Source organism: Dipodomys ordii, unplaced genomic scaffold, assembly GCF_000151885.1.
Source record: "Dipodomys ordii isolate 6190 unplaced genomic scaffold, Dord_2.0 Scaffold42, whole genome shotgun sequence".
Taxonomy (NCBI): domain Eukaryota; kingdom Metazoa; phylum Chordata; class Mammalia; order Rodentia; family Heteromyidae; genus Dipodomys; species Dipodomys ordii.
Genome location: NW_012267258.1, coordinates 1,635,488 through 1,642,187, shown reverse-complemented (window position 1 = coordinate 1,642,187; position 6,700 = coordinate 1,635,488).

Here is a 6,700-nt window from a genome sequence, read left to right as displayed (position 1 = left end):
CTTTAGGAACAGTTTTTGGTTCTGGTGGTGACACCATGTCACAGTAATTGTTTGCTACTGATTGGAAATCATCTCAATAACTGTGTAGTTGTTGATTATGGAAATGGTATATATAAGAGGCCACAAGTAACAAGTTCTTAAACAAGATTGCCATTCATTTCTATGTATTGTGGCAGTCTGTGCTAGTCTGGCAGGACTGCTTTGTGGGCTCATCAGACTTCAGGCTCTTTTTGCCCTGTTCCTTCCTCATTCTTGGATCTGATTCTCAACCCATGGTCCAAGATGATGATTACTAAGCCATCAGGAAAGGAGGAAGGGAAAGGAAAACATTCCCTTTCCATTCATTTAAGAGCAGTACTTGGAAAATGCACACATTGTTTTTGCACACATCCCTTCCATATTGGCCACAACTCAGTTGCTTGACTTCCCTTATCTGGTAGGGGACTGGGAAAGATGATCTTTATTCTGAGTGATTGGCTCACAATGATACTATGAAAGACAAAAGTAGTGTTATGGGTGGCCCCTCACTCTTCTTAAGTCACTTGGCACACAAACTGCTTATGCTTGGCTTTTTTTCTCCTCCCTTATGCTTGGATTTACAATTATTTTTTCTCTGTCATATTCTATTCAAACATCATGACACTTCTTTGTGTGTGCAGGTACTAGGGCTTGAACTCAGGGCCTCTTGCTCAGATTTTTTGTTCACAGCTGGCACTTTACCACTTGAGGCACACTGCTAATTGAATGAATGTATTTAAATTAAAATAAATTTCCCTCTGAGCTGAAGTAGGAAAAGGGGTCATGAGTTCAAGGTCAGCCTGGACTATGTAGCAAGCCCTGTCTCAAGCAGCAATAATAAAAACAAAAGACTGGGCTATTCAGGTCATTGAGATCTGAGGATGGTGTTTCAAAGCCTGCCTGGGCAGGAAAGTCCATGAGACTTTTATCTACAATTAATCTCCAAAAAGCTGGAAATGGGTCTGTGGCTCAAGTGGTAGAGTACTATTCTTGAGAAAAAAACCTCAAGGACAGCACCTTGAGTTCAAGGTCCAGGACTGGCATGAGCACATAAACACACACAAATCATCAAAATAAAACAAACTTTCATTCTTGATAAAACTATTATAAAACTATTTACTTCAAATGAAAATTAGAAATTAGTATTTCAAATTTATGGCTTTCTTCCTTTCCTTTCCCCTTCCTTCTTTCCTTCCTTCTTTCTTTTCTTTTCTTCCTTCTTTATTTCCTTCTTTCCTTCTTTCTGAGTTCAAGCCTGTCCTGGGGCTTGAACTCAGGGCCTAGGAACTGTCCCTGAGCCTCTTTGTGCTCAAGGATAGTGCTGTACCACTTGAGTCACAGCAGCATTGCCAGCTTTTTCTTTTTCTTTTTTTCTTTTGTCGGTCCTTGGGCTTGAACTCTAGGCCTGGGTGTGTCCCTCAGCTCTTCAGCTCAAGGCTAGTGCTCTACCCACTTGAGCCACAATGCCACTTCCATGTGGTATATTGGAGATAAGAGTATCACAGACTTTCCTGCCTGGGCTGGCTTTGAACCATGATCCTCAGATCTCAGACTCTTTATAGCTAGGATTATAGGCGTGAGCCACTAGCCCCAGCTACTGCCAGCTTTTTCTGAGTAGTTTATTGGAGATAAGAGTCTCATGGACTTTCCTGCCCAGGCTGGCTTCAAAACTGTGATCCATAGATCTTAGCCTCCTGAGTAGCTAGGATTACAGGCATAAGCCACCAGCACCCTCCTATGACACTACTTTTTTTTTTTTTGGTCAGTCATGGGGCTTGAACTCTGGGCCTGGGCACTGTCCCCTGAGCTCTACCACTTGAGCCACAGTGACACTTCTGGTTTTCTGGTGGTTTATTGGCGATAAGAGTCTCACAGACTTTCCTGCCTGGGAACCACTATCCTCAGATTTCAACCTCCTAAGTAGCTAGAATTACTGGTGTGAGCCACTGGTGCCTGGCTATGACACTACTTTTAATGAATATTTATATTTTGGTGAATTTTATATAGCTTTGGAAATTTTCAAGTATATGACTGTAACACCTAAATGTAATTGAACAAGCTTAACATTTGATTACTTCTAGCTTTTATTCTAGAATAATATAGAATTATGTAGAATATATAGAATACATATAGAATAATAAAATTACTACCTGCTACCCTTAAATGAAATATATGTTTAAGCTCTTAATTTTCACAGTTCCAAGTATTAATAACCTTGTAAGTTTTAATTTTTTATATTCAGATGGAGAGTGATATGGTGTTGTTTGGGGAAAAAAGAATGTCGTGCAAGAGTTTTTGTTATTATTGGAAGTAGTATTTTTTCCTTTAAATTTTTACTTTGTGATTAGTACATTGGGTGAAGTACAGGAAATATCTATTAGAACTCTGAAGTATTATTCCTCTCATTGTTGTCTTTGTTATTTTAGGATACGGAATTTGGTGTGTGTGTGTGTGTGTGTGTGTGTGTGTGTGTGTGTGTGTGTGTGTGTGTGTGTCCTCTTCTATTAAAATTGAAACTGCAGGAAGAGGTAAATTTTTCTGTAATAATTTTGGAGAGTTAAATGTCTATCAAGTAACAGTAGACACACAAATTACAGAAATCAGCAAAGTATCCTGTATCAGTCAAATTGAAAATTATATTTTCTAAGCACCGGTAGATGTGTTCATAAAATTTGTAAATTTTATGAGAATCTTTAGAAAGTTTATCCTCTTTCTTTATTTCACTCTAGTTTTAAAAATACTGACTTGTCTGCTAAGGGTGTCAGTTTATTTTTTCATTTTTTTATCTTAATTTTTTTTGTGACAGCACTGGGGCTTGAACTCGGAGAACTTTCTTTTAGCTTTTCACAAAAGGCTGGCACTATACCGCTTGAGCCACAGCTTTACTTTCTACTTCTGGTTTTTTAATGTTTTTGGTGTTTTTTTTTTTTTGGTCTGGTAATTGGAGATAAGAGTGTCAGAGACTTTCCTGCTCTTAGTAGCTTCGAACAATGATCTCAGCTTCCTAAGTAGCTAGGCTTACAGGGATGAGCCACCAGTGCCTGGCTTAAAGGTATCAGTTCTTATACTACAGAAATTCCATCGACAGAGTTCTTACAAATTACATTGCTACAAAATCATGTTTATACTATTTGGTTGTTTGTCTTCCCTTCTCAGGAGCCTTTTTCTTTTGCCGAGGTAGCATAGAAAGGCAAGGGTTGTTTTTATTCTATCTTTAAAAATAGTTACCACCAGCAAATTATTTTAAATTTTGCTATGTTAAAAGAGGATGCAGAAGCAGCAGCTGACTGTCCATGTTGAGTCTAAGATCCATGATGCCCCTGAATGGTTTAGAAATTCCCATTTCTTGCCTGGCATGGTTGGGTCACGCCTGTAATCCTCTAGCTACTCAGGAGGCTGAGATCTGAGGACCACAGTTCAACAGGAAAGTTCATGAGACTCTTGTCCCCAATAAATTACCAAAAAGAAAAACAAACAAACCAAACCAGGTAAGTGGTAGAGCACTAGCCTTGAGCAAAAGAAGCTTAGGGACAGAGTTGAATTCAAGGACAGGCCTTGAATTCAAGGGGGGAGGGGAGGAAGACAACTCCTTTTTCTTCTTCACTACCATCGCTGGTCCTTTTTCTTTCTTCCTCTCCTAGCATTCTTCACCAGACCTGACTGCCCTGAACTTTCACCACCATTTCCTTCAAAACTGCTGCTGGGACCATCTTCACTTAGTCTCTATCTCTTTCCCCTGGGCCTTTATGAGCAAATAGCTAAGAAAATTTCCATTTTTAGTGTTTCCTCTAAGACATAAATTAATCTTCAGTTTTCTCTGTTGCTTTGTCTTTACGCCAAGATTCAAATTGAGAAAAGAAAAGCAGTTCTGGGAAGTAGGGAAGAATTATTCTAGAAGGGAGCTTTTACATCCTCTTGGTGGCCTTTCCTGGATTCTTTCCAAAAGCTCTCTCCTTGTGTAATCCTATATTTTCATTCTGAGGATGTTGTATTTTGCCATCCCAGGGTGGATTCTCAGTATATTTCTCATATAAACTTTTAAGAAAATTATAGAGGCTAGGTTGATAGTATTACCTGCCATTTATTCAACACACATTGTTGATTAATCTGATTGTTGTTCAGTAAATATTCGCTAGCCTAAGCCTCTGCTTTCTTTTCTCATCTTCCAACTATCCTAGCTCTAAAGCTATTCCAATCCTTAACCTTTCCCAGGCACTACTGCAGAAAAAAAACAAACTGTGGGAATTTGTACCACTGAAAAAAGTTGTGCTGTTTTCCTGGGTTCTCAGCACTGTATGGCATTAGAGTAGCACATATCATTGAGTGTTACTCTGTTTTAGAATACATACAAACATTTTGTATGTGTTATTTCTTTTAATAATGTGTACGTTCTGTTATCACATTGTACAGTTGAGGAAGGAAGTTAATTTTTGGGATTCCTAACTGGTAAAATTGTGTTGGGGCTGGGAGTATAGTCTGTGTCAAACTCAGCCTGTGTATTTCATTTCTGTATAGGCAATTCTGCAGATCTCTACCAAATCTTCTTTAACTCCTCAGCAGAGCCTTAGAAAGGCAGCATAGAGTAGTAGTTCAGAGGTTTGTCCCTAGAGCCATAGAAGCAGCATGGTATGCATGATCACTTAGTCACTCACCTGAAAACTGGAACTTAATACTGCCACTTGATAAGACCATTTTGAGGATCGAATGTATTAGTGCACATAATTGGCACCTGGCTTGAAATATGCAATAATTAATACACCAGGGGAAATAAGCAAAGCTCTTTATTCTTATTGCTGTACACAAAAAAATTAGATGTCATCAAGCCAAAGCCCCTTGACCTGTGTCATCACTTTCAGTGCTTTCCCCAGCATCTAGTCCTGCCTATCCATCTTTAGCTCTTCTTTATATAGTTTTTTTTTTTTTTTTGTCGGTCATGGGGCTTGAATCTTTAGCTCTTCTTTCAGTGGAAGTGTCATTAAAGTCCTCCTGAGCACTCAGCCTTTTAAACACCTTGATGGACACAAAGTGATACTTCCACCAATTTTCTGTACAGTGGGGTAAAAGGAATGCTTGGCTTTTGGAGATGACTGGCCCAGGGTTTCCATGTTTCTTGGGCAACTAGGTTGTCCAAAGGCTGACATATCCACAGCTGTAAAACACAGAAACCGTGTTCTCAGCACAGGGTGGGAAGCCTTAGAGCAGCTAAACTACTGTATGATGTGGTTCAATGAGATGAACCTCAGCCCCCTTCCTCAAACTTGTAACTAAACAATTAATTGTAGGATTGTTTTCAGAGATCGTCTCAATGCTGGAAATGATTAAATTTCATGACCCTAACTACAAATGTTAGACCTTGTCTTAAGCTGAAGGAGTGCTTTGCGTGTAGGAAGTTGTTAGTCAAATTGGTGTTTGAATCCTCTTAGTGTGTTTTCCCTTTCTTTCCCTTCTTTCTCCAAAAGAAGCCTCGTTCTCCTTGACTCTAGCTTCTGTACCTACTGTCTCTATCTAATTCTTTTGGGGCACTGCTGCACTCATTCCACTATTCTGCGTAACTTGTCTTCTGTATCCACAGATGTTCTTAACTGGACTACTGGTGATCCAGCTGCCAGACCTAGTAGGATTTTTTAAATATTTGTGTCTGGATATATTTTCTCATCTTTTTCTTCTCCTTTCTGGTCTCCCTACTGTGTCTCAGGATCATCTCCATTCCTTTGCTAGCTCTTTAAATGTTAGTTTACACAGGATTCCTTCTTTTCTCACACTGCATTCCTTCTAGGTGACAGCATTCACACCCGAGGCTTCAGCTGCCACCTCCTACGCTGATGGTTTTCCAAAGTCTATATGTTCATACTGTTCATATTATTACTCGCCTCCTGGATATCCAGCCTTCCTTGCTTTTGACTTCCCACACGTAGTAGTGCCAGACAAGTGGCACTCATTACACATTGACCAGAAGTGAGGTAGAGTTGAGCACAGTGATCCTAACTCCTACAGGTGAGGCAGCTAAGACCCAGAGAAGCACAGCAAGCTACCCATCACAGACAGGACAATCAAGTTTTAAGTCTCCGGATGCCTGGAAGCAAAGATTGTAAATCTCTGTGAAACACATGAAGTCTGGTTTTTTACCTCATTGGAAAAAACTTTTCCACTGTGACCTAAATGACCTGTTTATCTCATGACCCACATGTCATATCATATAGCTGGGGAAGTATTTTTTTCTCCTTGTCATTTTTGTACATTTTTGAATTGGCTACAATTTTTTAATCTCAATTTTTTTATTTCTGTATTTATAGGGGGATAGGTTTATATTTTGGTCTGTTGTTAAGCATGCACCATTTAATACAGACTCAGTGGTTGGTATAGATGTTATTTTTTTTTTTATGGCCTGGTTTTAAAACTGTGTTCCAATGAATACTTGAATAAGGGCAGAGTAATTGTCTATACCTAGCTGCTATTTCTAAAACCAGTTTTCAAATTTTCGGAGAAAGTTTAAGGTAAAAGTCATGGGAAAGAAGCAGTCATCATGAAATTATGTTTTTTCCCTTGCATATCCCCATCTTGGATTAGATAGCATAGATGAATGCTTGCTTCCTTTCCTTTCCTTTCCTTTCCTTTCCTTTCCTTTCCTTTCCTTTCCTTTCCTTTCCTTTCCTTTCCTTTCCTTTCCTTTCCTTTCCTTTCC